This window comes from Canis lupus, chromosome 14, assembly GCF_048164855.1.
Source record: "Canis lupus baileyi chromosome 14, mCanLup2.hap1, whole genome shotgun sequence".
In the NCBI taxonomy this organism is placed as follows: Eukaryota; Metazoa; Chordata; class Mammalia; order Carnivora; family Canidae; genus Canis; species Canis lupus.
In genome coordinates, this window is record NC_132851.1 from 4,752,935 (window position 1) to 4,773,254 (window position 20,320).

The window sequence follows — 20,320 nt, forward strand, 5'->3', positions numbered from 1 at the left end:
ACTGGTGGCCGTTGCTGCCGAGGCAGGTGGCTTCCTGCCCAGTGCAGGAGGGGACTGGAGGGGGAGGAGGGGAGCAGCAGATCTTTTTCCTGTTCCCTGGGCCCATGCCTCCAGCGCTCTGGGGGTGATGGTGTTCTTCCACCTAGTGGTGGAGCAAAGCCCCTTTGGGGGCCCCTTTCATTTCATCTGAAACTATGCAAAGCCCGGACATAACAGGAAGAGAATGGTTTTGTAATACATGTCTACTTAATACATAGTGAGGTATCTACTTAAATAACCAAGAAATCAAGCTTTCCTTTATAAGAACAGCCCCCCAGGCAGCGCTCACAACCACAGGCCTTCCGTCCGCCCCCTCCCCCAACTGCGCCCACCTTGCGGCCACTTGCCCGTCATCCATCTGTCGTGTTGCAGCAATGCCTTTAGCTGGTTGGGAAACACAGCCATCAAAACGAACAGCTCAGTGTGTCACCAGAACCTTGTGAAACCTGCAGGAGAGCTGAGCTGAATTCAGAAAATGTGACAGGCAGGGCCACAGAGATAAACCACAGCTGCCAGAACCCTTGGGGATGCAGATATGTTTGCTTAATGGTGGTAATTATGTTAATTATACGCAGGTATTTATTGTGGTTTCTCTCCCCAGATACTCTTTGCCCAAACTGATTTTAAAAAGTTCCCACTTTCTGGAAGGTTGGGAATGTGTTTTCTTGTTCTCAATGATGTCCAGTTTAGAAAAGGGAATTTGGTGAGTGCTCCTCAGAACAAGTGGATAAACACAAGTGAGGTCTGCACGTGTCCTTCCAATCATCTGTCAGTTAAAAGAGGGTGCCTCCCACAAGAGCTCCTCCACCCAAAGACAAGCCAGTAAAACAGATGAGAGGTCCAAAGTTGGAGGAAACGGAAACTTGGATTTCAGTTTGAGTCGAAATGCTGTACCTATGGGTGACAGCATTGTTAGGAGATCATCCTGCAGGGAGTTCAGGAGCGTACGTAACCCATGAGCTCAGTCATCCGTGGGCGTGAATAAGCAGATCCTGGGAATGAACAACCTGCCATCGACAGGCCAGGCATCATCCCAGCGAAGCAATAACCTGTCACTTGCGGTGGCTAAGAGACCTAAAGGAAAGAGCCCATCAAGCCCAAGTCTTATCCATTAGGGAAAATGGCTGAAGCAAAACTCGCTAACAATTAATTGTATCAACCAAGATGAAGCATAATTAGTTTCACTTAATTAGATGATATGTACAGATTTTCCCTGTTCTTTCTAGTCCTTTGAGGGAATTGCTCTGTCTCATCCCAGGTGTTTTTGGTGTGTTGTCAATCAAGATTCCTGGTTGCTGGGGTGGCTTGGTATCCCAACCCTCGGCAAGGGTGATCAGAATAAGGAGGGTGAGCAGGAGACAGACTCTGAGCAGGACAAATCCATTGACATGCAGATGCTGAAAGAAAGAAGCTTCGTTAATTACTTGTTTTCTCAAATGAGACTATGATAGGAGGGTGGAAGAGCTTTCTGTAGAGTGGAACCCGGCGAGAGAAGCAGAGAGAGGTCTACGCAGTGCGTTGGAATCACCTGGGGAGGTTTACAACTGCTGAGGTCCGGGCCCAGCCCCAGAAATTTGTATTTCATTGGTCTGGGTGTAGCCTGGGCCTCAAGACTTCTAAAAACCCTCTGGTGATTCTTATGGGCAACCAAAGGCTGTGAATTGCTTATTGGGAACCACCATATCTCATCCTTGAGAACTTGATTCAGCAGCTCTCCCTGATTCTGTAACCCATCTCAGTGCCCTCAGCTGTCCACAACTTCTCTCTCTCTCTCTCTCTCTCTCTCTCTTTTTTTTTTTTTTTGCTTAATTTAGTTGGAATTGAATTTCCATCGTTAGTGGCCAAAAGAGACATTCAGCATCAGTGACTGAGCTAGGCAGTTTGAAATGCTTTTCTTATGTTAACTCACTTAATTGAATCCCGACTTCCCCAAAGTTAGAAAAACCATGATTGTGATTGTTCCTATTTTACGGAGGAGGAAAGGAGACTTCACGAGATGAGGTGACTTGCCTAAACTTTCCCAGCCTGTAAAAGCAGACCTGGAATGTGAACCCAGAAACTTCTTAATCACCACACTTCATGGTAGAGCCAAAAAAAGGAGGCACATTCTCTGCATAAAGCCCAGAAAGGGGGGTCTCCAAACAATTGGAATATGAATACTTTTATCAGGAAGAAGATCTTGGCTGTCATAACAGAAAACCCCAACTACACCAGCTTGCACAATTACTTACCATATCAAAGGAATGGAGCCGGAACAGTTCTGGGCTTGACATTCAGTAGCTCATTTAAAGTCACTGAGCTCCTCACTCCACCTTTCTGCTCTGCTCGGTTCTGTGCCCTGGCCTTGGCCTCCGGCCGGCTCTCCTCAAACCAGCCTGTGGTTGCAGCTCTCCCCGCAACCCCCTCCCCCCATCGCCTATCTTCACAGGGTAACCATAGCCAGAGAGAACTACTGTTTATGCAGAGGTGTCTCTTATCTTTTTCCTTTTTTAAAGATTTTATTTATTTATTCATGAGAGACACAGACAGAGAGACAGAGACATAGACAGAGAACGAAGCAGGCTCCTCGCAGGGAGCCCGATGTGAGACTCGATCCCTGGACCCCAGGATCACGCCCTAAGCCGAAGGCAGACGCTTAACTGCTGAGCCACCCAGGTGTCCCCTCAGAGGTGTCTCTTTTTATCGAGTAGACACACCTTGGGCCAAAGGCCCCCAGTAGGATTCCTCTTGTGCTTCATCCCAGGCAAGGGGGATGGGAGCATCAGGATTTGCATGGATCTGCGGCTCTCAGCTGGGGTGTTGAAGCAGTGTGGGGGAGCCCGTGGTCAACGGGCCGGGCGACTCAGAGAGGGCTCGGGACATTAGCACGTACAGGGGTAAAGGCTAGAGACAGTGAACGACCTGCAGTGCACAGGACAGTCCCTTTCGTGAGAGCTGCATGGTTTCTGAACCTCTCGCTGACCGTTCCCACAGGTGAAGACAGTGTTCCAAATTTTCTGAGCTAAAGCCTACTTCTTGTTTATCTGTAAACCTAAAGCATTTAAAAAAGACATTGCATTTTCCAGGAAAGCAACTACTGAATTCATCAAGGGATACCTGGGGCACCTGGGTGGCTCAGTCAGTGAGGTGTCTGCCTTTGGCTCAGGTCATGATCCTGGAGTCCTGGGATCAAGCCCCACATTGAACCCCACGTAGAGCCCCACATCTAGCTCTCTGCTCAGCCGGGAGTCTCCTCCCTCTCCCTCTGCATTCTCTCTCTCTCAAATAAGTAGATAAATCTTTGGGGGGGGGTAAGGAATACCCTACTTTGGAACCTTTGGAAAAGTCGTTCACTGTCGTAGAATGCCATTGAGCAATGCCAACACCACTCATGGAATCTGAGTCTCTGCCACAACAAACCTGTCCGGGCTTGCTCTGGCTGCTGCCAGAATCACAAGGATTCCGGGTATGGACGTTCGCACCTGGAACATTCTGATTTATTTCTCCTAGTGTGGTCCTGCAGAGCACTTTCATGTTGAAATACACCCTATTTTATTGTTAATTATTTTCCACTTAAATTCTACTTTGCATCATTGTCAGTTCCTTGCTTATCTGGGAAAGAAACTGATTTCTCTGAGCTCTGGAGGCTAGAAATCCAAGATCAGGTGGCAACTTGACCAGGTTCTGATGAAGGCAGATGATCATTTTTTTTTCTTTGTATCCTTACATGGCAGCAAGAGAGTGAGTTCTCTGGGGTGTCTTCTATGGGGGGGCACTAATCCCATCCTCTGGGGTCCACCTTCATGACCTAATCACCTCCCAAAGACCTCACCTCCTAACACCATCACACTGGGGGGTTAAGATTTCAACATCTGAATTTGTGGGGGGACACATTTAGTCCATAACACTTTATAACATTGGTTATTGAAGTTTTGAAATTATATGTATAGATAGACTATGTTATCTATAAACTTCCTTTCAGCGTGGGCAGCCCGGGTGGCTCAGCGGTTTAGCGCCGCCTTCAGCCCAGGGCCTGATCCTGGAGACCCGGGATTGAGTCCCACGTCGGGCTCCCTGCATGGAGCCTGTTTCTCCCTCTGCCTATGTCTCTGTCTCTGTCTCTCATGAATAAATAAATAAAATCTTTAAGAAAAAACCAAAACTTCCTTTCAGTGTAGTAAAGGCGAAGTTGTAAAAATGTTTGCCCTAAGAGAGGGCATTGGATCTAATGGAATGAGAGCCACTCTTCAGAGCCGTGGAGATTCATCTGTGGGGTAGAGAATGGGACTCACCACCAGCAGCAGAGGATGGTGATGTCAGAACAAAATCCGGTCCCTTCAGGAAGGAGGACGTGGGACTTGGCCACAGGGTGAGAAGGAAGAGCGCTGTTTGTACCAGGCAGCTGCTGGTTGGCACCAGGCAGGAGAGGAAGCACTGGGCCGGAGCCGCAGCATTCCAGGCAGGGGAGAGAGGACTTTGTCTTGGAGGAGAGCCCAGTCCTCAGCTCCACCTGGCCCGGGTCAGACACTGCTCACCAAAGCCCCACTTGCCCTGCCAGCAACCTTCTGATGACAAACGTGGCCAATTGGCTTCCATACTGGGAAGAACAGACCGGGTTGGGGTGAGGGGGGTGTGCAGTGGGGCTGATCCCCATGCTGGCAACTAGGGTTCTGGTCCCTGAAAAGGAGCCCCCTCAATGGCAACAGATACACTGACATTCTGTTCAATGCATCATTTCCCATGAATTTGGTTAAATCAATACAGGACCTCAGAACTGACAGATTCTGGGTGTCCGACAAAGTGGAGTTCTGGGACTGGTAAAGCTGGCGGGGTAGGGTGGGGTCCTACAGTAGGCGCCGGCACCTGATGCACCCTTTCTGGGTAGCCGGTGGCTTCCTAGCTTCTGCTGGCTAGCTGTGCACCCTGTGGGGCTAATGAAATGTCATACAGGGCCCATGGGCAGAGCCAACTAAAGGGGAGCTGCTCTGTTTGGCGGCTGGGAATGCGTATCCCAAGGATTGCTCCCCACCTTTCCACAAGTCCCTCTCTGAGCCTCAGGGTGCAGTCTCTGCTTCAGGTACCCCCCAGCTCCTCCCTGGGGGAGGAGAGGGAACCAGCTCTGTAGAAGCCCCTACTCAGAGACTGGGTCCCCTTGCCCTACCCCCAGGGGTGCACTCAGGGAAGACCTGCATATTCACTGAAGAGCTAAGAAGGCCCAAGAGTTTGTGTCCTGCTGTGGGCTCAACTTCCAGCTTAGGTTCCTTCCAAATCATTCTGTTTTTGCATCTTCAAAGCGAGGCAGAGCAACCCTCAGGTGAAGCCACAGTTCAATGAGCAGTGGGAGAGCATTTAAAACAGCAAGTATCAAAATATGAAAACCAATCAAAATATCAAAAGCATTAAAAATTTCATAAAACCAAGTCATAGGTAGGTAAGGCCACCAGCAATCCACCTTTATGACAAAAGACAGGGGTGGTTTCTTTCCATTCTTAAAGGGCACAGGGTTCAGATTCACTGCATGGAGGACTCCCGAAAACCAGGACTCTTATGTTCAGAGATGGTTTATGTGTCCATACACCCAAGAGCCTCGGACCACTCCAGCTATAGAAGATACATGGTAGCCACAAGCCCAGGGGTGATGGCAGCACCAAAAATAGAGATGAGGTACTAGCTCCCAGGAGCTACAACATCCATGACTGGAAGCCCTGGAGGCATGGCTGAGGGGGGTTTCAAGGGACCAGGGCGTTGCCTTCCCTCAGCCAGGTAAGCGCTAAGACAAGGAGACCATGGTACTTGCACCAGGACCATCCATCTTACAAATATTTATTATTGAGTGTCTATTCTATGGCAAGCATAGAATAGACACTGACCTCAGCTAGTACCTCTTACAGATACAATATTTTTTTCTTTATGCTTTTCTATATACAGAAGGGGCTTTTGTTGCTTTTAAAATTAGAGGAAAGACTATTAAAGTAAGTTATTAGAAATTGTTTTTGAAGACAGCCCGGGTGGCTCAGCAGTTTAGTGCTGCTGCCTTCAGTCCAGGGCATGATCCTGGGGTCCCGGGATCAAGTCCCACATTGGGCTCCCTGCATGGAGCCTGCTTCTCCCTCTGCCTGGGTCTCTGCCTCTCTTTCTCTCCCTCCCTCTCTCTCTCCCTCTCTCTCTCTCTCTCTCTCTCTCTCTCTCTCAGGAGTAAATAAATAAAATCTTTAATAATAAAAAAAGAATGTGTTAAAAGAAAGAAATTGTTTTTGAATAAATGTCCATGAAGAAAATAAAAATAAAAACATGGAAAGGAAACACCAGGTAATTTCATGTCTGCAATAACAGTGGATTTTGGACTCCGAGGAGGCCTCAGGAGGTGTGGTCGGAAAATCAACACCAGATGGTTCCAGAGGAGTTGATTCTGAGCTGGTATTGTCAAAGAAATCCAAGGAGAACTTTTGCGGTTAGTCAGTCTGGTCATATTTCATTTATTCACTTGATTATTCATGCAAAAAACATTTTTCATACTAGATTCTGGGCATACAGAAATGAATGGGTCATCATCCTGTCCTTGAGAATGCCACCTTCCTGTTGCAGGGCAGCTATGCCGGCAGTTATGTTAAATGCTAAAGGTGCCAAAGGAGAATCAGGCAAAAGGTGCAGAAGGGACCACAGAGAAAGGCAGGCACTGTGTCCATTTGGCCACCATCTTATCTTGGCCTATTGCACACAGCCAGTTGCTTAGTAGGCACTCAACATATTACTGAACAAATAGTTGTTGGGCAAAGCTTCATGGATATGGTGACCCGGTCACCTGTGCCTTAAGAGATGCTTTGCTTATGGCTTTCCTTTCTCCTATGGCAACATCGTTAACTTTTAGGTGCCCTCTGACCCACTCCTAACTGCTTTAATCACATTCACCAGGTGTCATTGCATTTTCATTTTTCCCACAATGGTCCTTGATTGAATTTTTTCCTCATTTCATTAGTATCTGCTCTTCCCTCATCCTTTTCATCCTCTCTCCATATCTTGTTGTGTCCTCACAAAGACTCAAAGCAATTTTCTAAAATTCTCTTCTGGTTCCTGCAATACTTTGTTTTCAAATATGTTCTTCTGCTAGATTTCAGGATGACAGTGCATGTACTTTACCTGAAGTATTCTAGAACTTATCCTATAATGAAGGGAGGTCTGTCCAGATATTCTGGTTACTAGAAGATAGAATGTGGCTTTCTCTTGATATACCTCACTGTTCATTTGGATATTGGTGGAATCCTTTTCTCAGGTCTTCAACTGGAAGAGAGTATAATGTGCACAGCTTGGTGCATTTTCTAACATCCAGAATGCATTTACTCCCTTAATTTAGCTTCATAGGACTAAATCAGAATGTTCTCTTACATCTAGCATCTGGTTTGTTGACATTCTGAATAGATGAAATGTGCACACATACCCACATATACACACTCACAACTATATTACCCAGAATATACTGTTATCAGAACTTTTCCTATATCTGTCATCCCCAAAGGTATCCTATATGCTGCAGCTATACTTCCCCCAGTACACAACTACCATCAGAAATATGCCTAAACACCCTCTGCCATCATGCACACATGTACACAACTTCCTGTCTATTGTCTTTTGGGAATTTATTTATTAAACTAGGACTTGCAATTTCTAAATAAATGCAGAAAGCAGGAGCTTACTGTTAGTAAGTTTGAGAAGAATGAAGTTCTGCCTTTATTTATTTATTTAAAAAAGATTTTATTTATTTATTCATGAGATCTAGAGATAGAGAGAGAGAGAGAGAGAGGCAGAGACACAGGCAGAGGGAGAAGCAGGCTCCATGCAGGGAGCCCGATGTGGGACTCGATCCCGGGTCTCCAGGATCACACCCTGGGCTGAAGGCGGCGCTAAACTGCTAAGCCACCCGGACTGCCCTGCCTTTATTTTTTAACGATTTATTTATTCATTCATTAGAGGCAGAGGGAGAAGCAGGCTGCCCACAGGGAGCCCAATGCTGGACTCGATCTCGGGATCCCAGGATTATGCCCTGAGCCGAAGGCAGACGTTCAACTGCTTGAGCCACCCGGGCATCCCTGAAGTTCTACCTTGCAACAAAAACCCGAGTGGTGGAAGAATGGATTACCGACATTTGGACAATCCAGATTTTTTTTTTAATTTTTATTTATTTACTTATGATAGTCACAGAGAAAGAGAGAGGCAGAGACACAGGCAGAGGGAGAAGCAGGCTCCATGCACCGGGAGCCTGATATGGGATTCGATCCTGGGTCTCCAGGATCGGGCCCTGGGCCAAAGGCAGGCGCCAAACCGCTGCGCCACCCAGGGATCCCGGACAATCCAGATTTTAGGCCTCTCTCTAAGCCACAGGACAAAAATCTAGAGAGAAATAAAATGTCTACCTTCCTTCTTTGACATTATAGACCTGCTTCATTTGAGCTCATGAAGGACGTACTATACCTGACTTGGAGTCTCAAGTTGGCCATGTAAGTCTTAGAATCACCCTCAGTTTCCTCCAAACTCAGGCAGTAAATTTTACAATTGTTTTCACTTATGGTGGGATTACAAGTCCTTACTGTTTTGTGCATCCTGAATAGGTGTTTTAGTAGATTTGAAATGTAATATTATGTATTGATAAACAAATTCCATTTAAAACCAGAAACCTAGGAATCCCTGGGTGGCGCAGTGGTTTAGCGCCTGCCTTTGGCCCAGGGCGCGATCCTGGAGACCCAGGATCAAATCCCACATTGGGCTCCAGGTGCATGGAGCCTGCTTCTCCCTCTGCCTATGTCTCTGCCTCTCTCTCTCTCTGTGACTATCATAAATAAATAAAAATTTAAAAAAGAAAAAACCAGAAACCTTGAGGTATTACATCTGCATTTATTCATTGACTCCCTCAGTTTGACACTGTTTATATACAAATCATGTGTCTGGTACTATGGTAGACACTGATAGCGAAAACCCAACCCCTGCCCCCTTAAAGGTTATAGTCTAGAAGGTGCTTCAGACTCCAAGGGATTATAATAAATATGATAAATTCTTCATGATGAAATACAAGTATCTTCTTCTCTAACCTTCACGCTGGTCCATGAAACAGACACAGTGGGAGAAAACACGGAAATGAGAGGTTGGATCTCAGCATTGAACGGTCTTGTGTATTGTGTTCATAAGTTTAGACTTTGATGGGGAGCCACTGAGGAATATGGTGCAAGGGAGTGAGGGGCCTGTTCAAGCAGGAAAGCCAGGAGCACAAGCAGGACTGGGAGGAGACAGATAGTGTGGCTTTGGACTTGAGAGGAATAGCACTGTCCCGTCTACTCTCTCCTTCACACATTTATTCACCGTATAAACTCCATTCTGAGATTCTAACAAATGAGGTTCTACAAAGAAAAGCCCAAATAGACCACTTGAAGAAGCTATTGAGGCAGAATCAATGTAATTATTCTAACTCATCACTTAATTTCACATGCCCTGAGGTCAAATGCAACCAAGCTGGTGCTTTTCAGCATCAAAATGTCCCCCCCACCCCCACACACACACCATGAAGCAATGAACTTTCTTTGTGCTCCCACAGGTTATGTATTTAGTTGTAATTTTCTGTGTGGAACCAGTTGCAGCAGAAATGTTGGGACCTTTGCCCAAATCACGAAGGGTGTCAACTGTCAAGACAGAAACAATACTCCAGAAATCTGATGATTTTGACTTATAGTTTAAAAACCAGTCACTGAATTTGAAAGGAGAGGATAAGAATAAACTTAACTCTGCTTTAGATGTATCATAATCTGGTTCTATTCTCCAGTATTTGGGTTCCCGGTAAAATTCCACTCTGATTTGCCCATCCCTTAGGTCTGCGGGTATAATAAATGAGAAGCCAGGAGGAGTTCTGATTAATTTCCATCATGAGAGTCAACTCTTGATTTTCAGGGAGAGAGTAGGGAAGGAATGGTAATTAAGATCCACAGATAGCACAAACATCCAATTTAACCAGCAGTTTCAAATCCTCCTCCACTGATTTTTTTTTTTCATCAGAGGTGCCAAGTAGCAAAGCTCAGCCCACTTTCTGGGGCTGGATCTAATAAGACGTGAACTCATCAGAAGGCAAGTAGATGGGCTCAAGAAGAACAATAAATTGGGAATTGTTGGCCTTTCTGAATTAGAAAATTGGCTGCTCCTTCTTGCTTCTATTTTTTTTTTTAAGATTTTATTCATTTATTCATGAGAGACACAGAGAGAGAGGCAGAGACACAGGCAGAGGGAGAAGCAGGCTCTTCACAGGGAACCTGATGTGGGACTCCTAGGGCCCCCCACCCCATCATTCTCTGAGCCAAAGGCAGATGCTCAACCTTCGGGCCCCCCAGGCGTCCCATGCTCTGTTGGTTTTATTTAGAAGAATCACAATATTGGCACTGTTGGTTTCAACTGGGGGCTACCAGCTTAGAAAGGCCAGCTCACTGTTCACCACTAAAACCAGCTCACAGATAGAGCACGTAAAATGGGTCTTTAGTGGGACACCTGAGTGGCTCAGTGGTTGAGCGTCTGCCTTTGGCTCAGGCCCGGAGGTCTTGGGATCAATCCCCCCCCCCTCCCCGCATTGAGCTCCCTGCAGGGAGCCTGCTTCTCCCTCGGCCTGTGTCTCTGCCTCTCTTTCTCTGTGTCTCTCATGAATAAATTAAAAAAAAAAGGGGGGGGTCTTTAGTGACTATGGGCCGAATGAAGTGCCAGAGCAGGAGCTCACCTCCCAGAGGAGAGGCCCTTGCCATTTGCCTCAAGCTATAAACTCTACCGTTTGAGCCTCTGCTAGGACACAGACCCAACCCAAGCTGCCAGCATTTTTAGACTTTCTTAGGCCCAGCTCTCTCTACAGGCTTTCCTATGGCCTCTCATTTGCTTGCCACTCAAGGCTGCACGTTATCTAACAAGAATCAGGCCTTCTCACTGCTCTCTAAATCATACGCATTCACCTCTGCCCACGTTTACACACAGGTGCTGGAATATGTCCGTACTTCTCACCATCTTGCCTTTTCTCCTGTCACTCTTTAAACCCCCAAATGTAGGTATTTTTCAAGGTCTAGCCCTTCCATGGAAGCTTCCCTGGTTCCCCAAACTCAACGTAATCAGCACTGTGTTCATATATCTTTTATGACGTTTGTCACATTATGCGTTCATTATATCACAGTGGCTTATGCTCCCTATGACTTTAACGGTCTCAAAAATGTGGATCATGACCCACTAAGTGAGTTTCGAAATCACTTTAGTGGGTCATGACCTGAATTTTTAAAAATTAAGTGGAAACAATAGAACATCTTAGAGTACATTACACACAAACATATTTCTCATTTTGGTTTATGATCAAAAAGCTAGAAAGTCACTGCCTCACACAGTAATGATGTTTTCAGTTTCTATGTAACAGAAAGTCTTGATCCAATCAGCTTAAATAACAAAGGGTTTATTACCAGCTATAATGAAAAGTCTAAAAGTGAAGGCAGATCTGGGTTGGTTTATCAACTTATCAACATCAAGGACCCTGATTTTTGCCATTTCTGTCATCCTTCTGGCCACCTTCCCTCATGTCTGCAAGATGCCTGTAGGAGTTCCTTGCATCATAACAACATCCAGAGTTCAAAAAAAGTGGCAACTTATTCTTTGGATCTCATTTTATCGGGAAAGACATCTTTCCCAGAACTCCCCACCCCCACCAACTCCCAGCAGAATTCCTTTCATTTCTCATTGAAAGAAACTGAAATAAAATAAAGGATATGCCCAGCCAGGAGTCACAAGGAAAAGCAAAATTAGTTTCAATGGGGATAAGAGCATCTTCCCTGAGTACTGTCAGGTCAGAAAGAAGGGTGAGATTGATGGATCTGATGTCGGCAAGCAAAAATTTTATGTGCCAGCTCCCACCGAGGGTACTGGGGCCGGACCAGAGTCCCTTTCTCTTCCTATGCTCTGCAACGCGCACCACGGAGCCAGTCTAGACGGTCACCTCAATTTTCAGTGATAAATTAAGTCAATCACTTTGCCTCAAAGTATAAATATTCATGGGATACATAGATCAAATATCCAATCAGACATACTGGAGGCATTCTGCAGACATGATTTGCTAATCTATAACTCACTGGAGGCTAGGATTTTTTTCTGTTTTAATTTTTTGTTGAATTTTTAAGCATGAAGGGCTAGATTAGCCACACTGTATATTGTAATACCATTTCAATAATAAAATACATATTTGTCACAATGCAGATGGCAAGTGAAGATCCCACAGATGGAAATGTGGCTTCTAAGAGGAGATGGTAAATGTGTGGCGGTGGGCGTGGAGAGATGGCTGCATTGGGCTGGAGAGACATTACGTCATCCCAGATAGGGGATTTTTTTTGGGAACCTGGCAGGATTACTGCTGAATCATTCAGCTAGGCAAATTATTGGCATGTTAGTTGGACAAAGGTCCCTGTAATTAAGCCCTTGTACCACCACATTCCTTGGCATCTTTCTGCTTATGTGGCCATTTAAGGCCACACTTGAAAACATGTATGCATAAAATAACCATATCTGCAAGAGTCAGTGGCTTTACAGTATGGAGCCAGGACTATTTCTCCTGTCTTGTATGCACACGAATGTGCATGCATACACCACACACACACACACACACACACACACACACACACCTTAACAGAGAAACCGCAGGTTCAAAAAAAATTGAACTGCAGAAAACCTTTTGCCTCTGAGATTCCTAGAATCCTTCCCTTTGCTGCTGGTACAAATGCAAGATCCTCCCACTTGTCCAGTAAGGAAAGCTAGCCTGGTGAGTGTCTTGAAATTCCCTGAAAGTCAGCTTGGTTCGGGAGTCACAGGGCAAAACTCTTCTCACCTGCTAGACTACAGGACGCTGGACCACAGGGTGCTGCAGGGGAAGCCGGTTGTCCTTGTGGGGCGGAGACCTGCCTCTTCTCTGGCCTCTGCTGCTAATTCACGACCTAGCTGCAAGGCTGTGCTGGGCCCCAGGGGCCTCAGGCTGCCGCCCGGCTCTGCCAGAGCTTGCCTGAAGGTCCACGTGCAGTTTCAGGAGCCTTATTTTATGAAGGTCCTTGGCAAACCGGGTGGTGTGCTGGCAGCCAGACGCGGGGTGTCCGGAGACTATGGGGAAATGATCAAGAAACAACACAGTAGTGGTCACCACGACAGTTGCAGCTTTACCTGCACTGCCACACTTGGCTTATTTTGCTATCAACCTAGGCCTTTACACACCTTTTAAAGAGATTCTAGAGACCACAGACCAGAGGGATTGACGTCGGTGCCCAGGAACATTCATAAGTGGGTTATTTAGCAGGTGGCTTGGGAACTTGGAAAAGGAAGTGGCAGTTAGAGAGGGCCGCATGGGCTCCCCTCGTTTCCTTTCTGCGGCGTGACCCTGACTGGTAAGAGCTAAGCCCGGGCGGGGCTTCCTGGGGCTGGGCGCCGCGCTGGGGCCGTGGCCGCTCTCCTTATTTTGATTTACCAGCCAGGAAGCTCAGCCTTGGCGACAGAAGTGGCTTTTTCAGGTTGGTGGCTGTTCCTCTTTCCGGCCGAGCCTCAAGAGGCTCTCGGTCCCCTCCCTCCGCCGCGGGGGCGCCCAGGTCCCCAGGTGCCCAGGTCCCCAGGTCCCCGCCAGGTCCCCTCCGCAGCCGCAGCCGCGCTCGCTCGTCCTTCCAAGAACAGGGCAGAGACTCGCCTCGCGGACCGCTTGCCTGCTTGGGTCTCTGCGGTTCGGATACAGCTTGTGAGGCCGAGCCGGGCCTGGAACGTGGTGGGCACCCGGCGCCCGCGCGCCTGGAGGAACGGCGGGCACGTGTGAATGCGGGAGTCGCTTGGTGGGGTTTGGACAGGAACCTGCCTAATGCCGGAGACGAGTTTTCAGCTCCCTGCGCACTCGGCCTCTCAGTAAGCGCTCAGCAAACGGTCCGCAGGTGCCAGGCACCCAGGGAGGTGCCAGAGAATCAAATGAGTAAGACCCAGTCTCCGCCCTTGAAAATCTCACAGATAAAGGGTGGTGGTTTGGTGGTGGTTTGATAAAGTGGGTTTACTAAACACACACACACACACACACACACACACACACACACAAATAAAAATATACTTTTTAAGGATTTTATTTATCCATTTGACAGAGAGAAAGAGAGAGAGTGAGTGAGAGCACAAGCAGAAGGAGCAGGAGGCAGAGGGAGAAAGCAGGCTCCCCACCGAGCAGAGAGCTCAATGCAGTGCAGGCTTGACCCCAGGACCCTGGGATCACGATGCCAGACAAAGGCAGATGCCCAACTGACTGAGCCACCCAAGAGCCCCTAAAAATAGAATTCGAGATCCCTGGGTGGCTCGGCAGTTTAGCGCCTGCCTTCGGCCCCGGGGCGTGATCCTGGAGTCCCGGGATTGAGTCCTGCGTCGGGCTTTCTGCATGGAGCCTGCACCTCCCTCTGCCTGTGTCTCTGCCTCTCTCTGTGTCTCTCATGAATAAATAAATAAAATCTTAAAAAAATAGAATTTGATATGTCTTATAATAGAGTTAAGTACAAAATGACACAGCAAGAAAAAGAAGAGAAGCACTTGAGTGCGAATGTGCCTGTCAAAGTTGGAAGACCTCTGCAGAGCAGGTGACTTTGAGCCTGACCTTGAAAGAGGGCTCCAGACTATGGCAGAGAAAAGACTGTGCAGAAGTAAGAAGGCAAAAACTCATGGGTATGTCCAGGGAGAGGCATGGAACTTGTCCCCTAACCTACACTTTTGAGTCCTATTTTAATCATGGTGCCCAGTTGTTATGAGAGTCACCACCAACTGACCCCTTAGTGAAGCCATCGAGGAGGGGAATCCTGCCTGGGGTAGGGGTGGGAGGGTGTGCATCTGAGTGGTCTCAAAGGTGTCCTCTGACTCTAAGAGCAACAGGACCTGGAGGACTGTTTCTCAGAGGAAGGCACCAGAAGGCAGAATCATAGACAGCCACATTCCTGCCCCAAATAAGGGAATTTCCTAACAAGAGGGCTAACTATAACTACTGTGTACATACTGGCTTGTAGTGTTCAAAACCTCTCCTCAAACATTACTTCATTTGATCCTCCACTAGCCTGCTACATGCGTTCTGAGCTCAGTGAGACCATTTGTTATTTATTGGATCAACATGTGTGGGGAGCACCAAGGCCCAGCCAGACCTGGGCAAAGCAAGAGGGAACAGCACAGCCTCTAGCTCCAGAGCACCCACACGTGCATAGAGACAATGAGATCAGGTAAAGTATTGTTACTCCAGTCATCTCAGAGGGAAAAGTATTAGCCTCGGGGACACAAGCACAGAGAGTGCTGAAGTGATGACCAGCAGCTGGGCTCCCCTGTCAGGCTGTCTTGGGCTCAAGCCCTGGCCTTACACCCACTTGCTTCTATGACCTTGGGCAATTAAATGAGAGTGTTAAAAATAAATGAAATGAAAAAATGCATGTGTATCAGAGTATAGTCTGGCTGCTAAAATGATGACTCTTAAATAAACAATCCCTTAAACCAGATGGAAACTGATTTCTCTTTCACATACACATCCAGCCAGGACGGTGGCTTTACTCCAGGAAGTCATCCATCCCAGGCTCTTTCCACCTAGTTGCTCAGCTCGTTCTAGGAGACCGACCTCATCCATCTTGTCCCAGAAGGCGCCTCATCACACATCACTCTGTGTTTATTTTTATTTATTAATTTATTTTTAAATATTTAATTTATTTATTCATGAGAGACACAGAGAGAGAAGCAGAGACACAGGCAGAAGGAGATGCAGGCTCCATGCAGGAAACCCAATGTGGGACTCGATCCCAGGACCTCAGGATCACGCCCTGAGCCAAAGGCAGGTGCTCAACCGCTGGGCCACCCAGGTGTCCCTCACCCTGTGTTTAGATGCAGCTTGATATAGGAGTTAAAATGGTGTAGCCAGGACCTGGTCCTCTCTTGGCACGGCTCCCCCTCCCATAGATGTGGGCTGCACCCTCCCATCTGGGTCGTAGGAGGGTTTGGGTGGCTCCAGACTTCATGTGCTGATAGCTTTATGTCCACCATCACCGTTCTAAGAGTCAAATGGAAGTCCTGGACCCGACTTTCAGTAACCTGCACCAATCCTGGTGACCAAGAGAGTGGGAGAAATTGGTTCGCCAAGACTAATTTAGGGCTCTCTCACAACTGTATGGCTGAGAATAGGGGAGAGAAGAGCCCACACACAAAATTCTCCACACTGTTTTAAAAGATGGATGGATGTAAGGTGGTGGTGAAAAAAAAAAAAATCCCTCATTTCTTCCTTCGATCAATTTTAGGTACTTCTAGGGTACTATATAATCCATAGCAGTGGTCTTTGAACTCTACCTAAGAAGTCCCAACTTTGATTAGGCCCTAACAAGTACATTTATTTTTTATAAGTATGCACATGTGCTGGTGGCTTTCCAGTGTCCATCCTTCCTTACTTCCTTAGTATAGCATTCCCTAACAGGCACATGGCATCCCGGAATAGACTACATTTCCTAGGATCCTCTGCAGCTAGATGAAGTCATATGACTAAGTGCTAGCTAAATGCTAAATGTGTACAGTGCAATTTCTAGGAAGTGTCCTCATGGGAGAGGCATGGCATTCTTCCTTTCTTTCTCCCTGCTGCTTAGAAGGTGAACAGGACATCCTGACCATGAGCAACAGCCTTGGATAACGAAGTGGAGGCTGCATGTTAAGAATGTTCGAGTGACCAGAAAAGCCACCTTACCTGCTCTGGGTGGCTTATCTCCAGACTCCATTTACATGAGAGAGAAATTAACTTCTCTCCTGATGAAGCTGCTAGTGTGTTGAATTTCTCTTCTTTCTTAATCTCAGCCCAAACTGATTCTACTTGATACAGTTATATACATTATAAGACACATGCCAAGACAGATACGAAAAAGAAGAGATAAAATAACTCTAAACAGAAGTTCTGTATTTTGTACACCACTGGTAGAGTGTCACACACTCGGGCTGCATCCTGGCCCCCCTCATTGTAGAGGCCTCTGGTCTCCTTGGTCCTTGCCCATGAATGTTCCCTGAACACACTTTGCTCTTTAAGGCAAGCGGGTCCTCAGAACCAGCCGAGTACACCTGGGGTAGGATCCCTCCCAGGCCCTGCCCTTTGCTGCCCTTTGACTCTTCCGGGTCTGAGTCTGTCACCTGGACTTCACTTTTGCAACAGGGAAAGCAAAGCAGATCAGGAAATTTGATGGAATCCACAAGATGAGATATAATCTGAACCCAAAGAAGTCGGCAACTGGGATTGTCAGGGAGAAAAGGACACACTTCCAGCCCCTGCCCCTGCTGCTAAGTTGGGCCCACCCACCCACCCGCCTCTCAAGCACCAACTCCTGCTCCCACGCCTGGTTCTGCAGGAGAGGGGGGAGCGGGGGAGGAGAGGCAGAGGGCTCTGTGCTTTGAGAGCTTGCTCCAGGCCTCAGGCCTGCTCTCCCTGGAGGGCCACCCGGGGCGAGGACACTGTGCCCCTCAGGGCCCCGCAGAGCACACCCACTTCCGTGAGTTCATGTCCGAAGGGCTGCAGACCCCCCCGGAAGGCTATGGCTGGAAGATCAGCCCCTGCTTGGTCCCTCCAGCATCTGGGAGAGTCTACGGTCCCTGCCTCCACCCCCTGAGGCATCAGTGTCCTGATTGTATCAAGGCTTCAAAATTCCCTGACTCATGCCATCCTCAGATTTTTAAAAAGAGCTTATTCAAGTGGTGTAGGCTGCATGCTCCACCCCTTCCCACTCAGCCCAGCTATTTAATCACAGCAACTGCGTGAGGGTGTGAGTGGGGGGAGGGGGCCAGGGAAAGGCAGGGTTGGGGAGGGGCAGAGGGACTCCCGAACCAGAAGGAGAAGCCCTTGAGGAAGACTGGTGCTGATCTTGTTGTGAAAGCAATGTCCTGGCGCTCAAAGAAAGCTGACCCTTAACCCCAGAGGTAGGCAGGTCACATATAAGGACCTCTGGGACCCTGCAGGCCTGCTAAGGGAAAGCCGCCAAGCGGGGGGAGGGATGCTTCCCCCAGATCTGATCCCACTGTTCTCCCACACTGCTAGGTAGCCAGGCTGTCATGTGATTTGCTAGTAACCATGGCAACGAACCCGCTCCGAGAAGTCACACGGAAAGATGATGGCAGGTGCAGGACAAGGGGCTGTACCCAAGGGCAACAGGACACCAACTCCACCGCGGCCAGGGTGATTGTCGCTGTCGTGGTTGTTGGGGAAATAGTGACTTGCTCTCCTCCAAGCCGGAGATGCTGGTTGTCGTTGGTTCTCCTTCTGAGACTTGTCTCCTTTATTTTGGAACACAGTTTCTGAAGATGGAAGACAAAAATAGCTCTCTCCAAAGGAGAGGATGCTAATGACGCTGTGCTTTCAGAGACGGGCTTCTCCTTGTCAATTGTGCACCTGCAGTAAGTGGAGCCTTGAGACCACTTGCTGTCGCTCCCCCGACCCCAGGGAAAGCCCATGCCCTGCGCCAGCCCGAGAGCGGGCACTGGCCACTCCCCCGCCCACGGGCGTAGCTGAGGGAAGTGGCTCACATATTCTTTGTGGAGAACAAGGACCTAATTACAATTTGGGAAAACACAAATTGTTAAGTGATCCAGCAGATCACAGCCAAAAGGCCTCCGTAGGGTAATGTGGGGGCGAGTGGCGGCCCCTCGGGGCTAAAGCGGGGACCTGGCAGTGGAGACCAGCTGACAGGTGCTGCCTCTGGGGGCGGGGGGAGTGCCCCGACTCAGCCGGTTGCTCCACGTGTGACCTTGAGCACGTCACTTGGTCTCTTTGGGTGTTGGTTTCTCCATCTTTAAAAGAAGCAGAATAATATTTGCACGGCCGTTCCCTCTGGGCTTTTGTGACAGTCCTGTTTGATCAGCCAAGGGAAAGTCCTTCCAAACTGTAGGTCCCTACCAGATGGCATTATCCTTTTTCTTAGTGTAGAAGTATCCATTCTTAAAGGGTTCTGAAAGTTGGGTGAGTAAGCAATAAGGTCAAAATTTCTGGTAGTGCAAAGCTGTAGCAATCATCCTGATGATGATTAAATGTTAGATAACATTTAATAGGGGCAAAGCTAATTACATGTTGCTTTTAATTCTAACAACACTCCTACTGATTGTGATAATGTCCATGTTTCAAATGGGACCCAATTCACATGGCTGGTGATAGAGTCAGGATTCAAGTCCTGGTCATTCTGATTCCCAAGCTAGGACCTTACCTGCCACAGGGCCCTGTGTTAGGGCAGGTTCGCGGACGCGTTCTCCAAGCTGTTGGAGTTAAGATACTGGGAACTTTCCTGGGGGGTTCACAGAACAGCATGGGGTGTGTGTGTGTGCGTGTGTGTCTACGGAGCAGCATGGGGTGTGTGTATGTATATACACATGGGGTGTGCATATTCGTACAGCAGCATGGGTGTGTGTTCACAGAGCAGCATGGGGGATGTGTGTATGTGTCTGTCTTTATAAAGGCTGGGCTCCCTTCCTTCCTTATCTGGGATTTCCCCATTTGTCCCATGCTGATGCAGCCATCTCTTAGGGTCTTCATGGAAACTTCCAGGGCAGCCCAGAGTGCTGCAGTGGGCCCTGGTTTCACTGGTGAGACTGGCGGCATGGCTAGTGAGGCCAGAGAAATGGAGCCACGTGCCCCGCTGTTGCAGAGGCAGGGGAGCAGAGTGGGTAGGTCGGAAGCTAGAGCGCCAGGGTTGCCTCACCTCGTGCTCTCTAACCTAGTTACACAGGTCACTCCTGACTCTTTTCTTTCTGCCCAGGGCCTGGAAAGCTCGCCCCTCGGGCCACCTGGGTTGCCTGGAGACCTGCAGAAGGAAAGTGCGGCCAGGGTATTCTCGGCCCTAGCTCCCTCCCTCCTGGGTTGCTGTAGGTTGGCTGTTCTTCTTATCTCCTCAGGGGGGATAAAGACTCCCTGCTATTGCTAGCCCTGGGGCACTACCCTATCCCCTACTGACTCCCTTGAACCTGAGGACCCTTTTATTAAACTCTCCTTAGTTACCCAGCTGGAGTATGTTAATCTGTCCCTTCTGGGACCCTACCTGATAAGGCAGGAGGACAGTATCCTCCTCGCAGGACTGTTAGGGGAAGTAAATGAGCCAGCATGTGTTCCAGACCAGGTAGCAGGTGCAGGAGTGGCAGTGCTCCTCCCCAGGGCATTTACAGTCTCCCCCCACTCCCCCCCCCACACACACACCCAGGGCTACAGCATGGCCAGCAAATGCCTGGACCGCCTGGCCTGGTGGCTGGTCCAGCAGCCCAGCCTCCATTCTTTCCC

At 48.3% G+C, this 20,320-nt stretch overlaps 1 long non-coding RNA gene across 1 annotated transcript; it reads right to left on the reverse strand.

Annotated features, from left to right (window-relative positions):
- Positions 1 to 1,204: 1,204 nt before the first annotated feature.
- Positions 1,205 to 13,705, reverse strand: LOC140603633 (uncharacterized). Its single transcript, XR_012006549.1, has 3 exons — positions 13,267 to 13,705; positions 12,890 to 13,155; positions 1,205 to 1,436 (listed from the first exon to the last, which is right to left on the reverse strand). It is a non-coding gene; the product is annotated as an uncharacterized lncRNA (long non-coding RNA).
- Between the last annotated feature and the right edge of the window lie 6,615 nt (positions 13,706 to 20,320).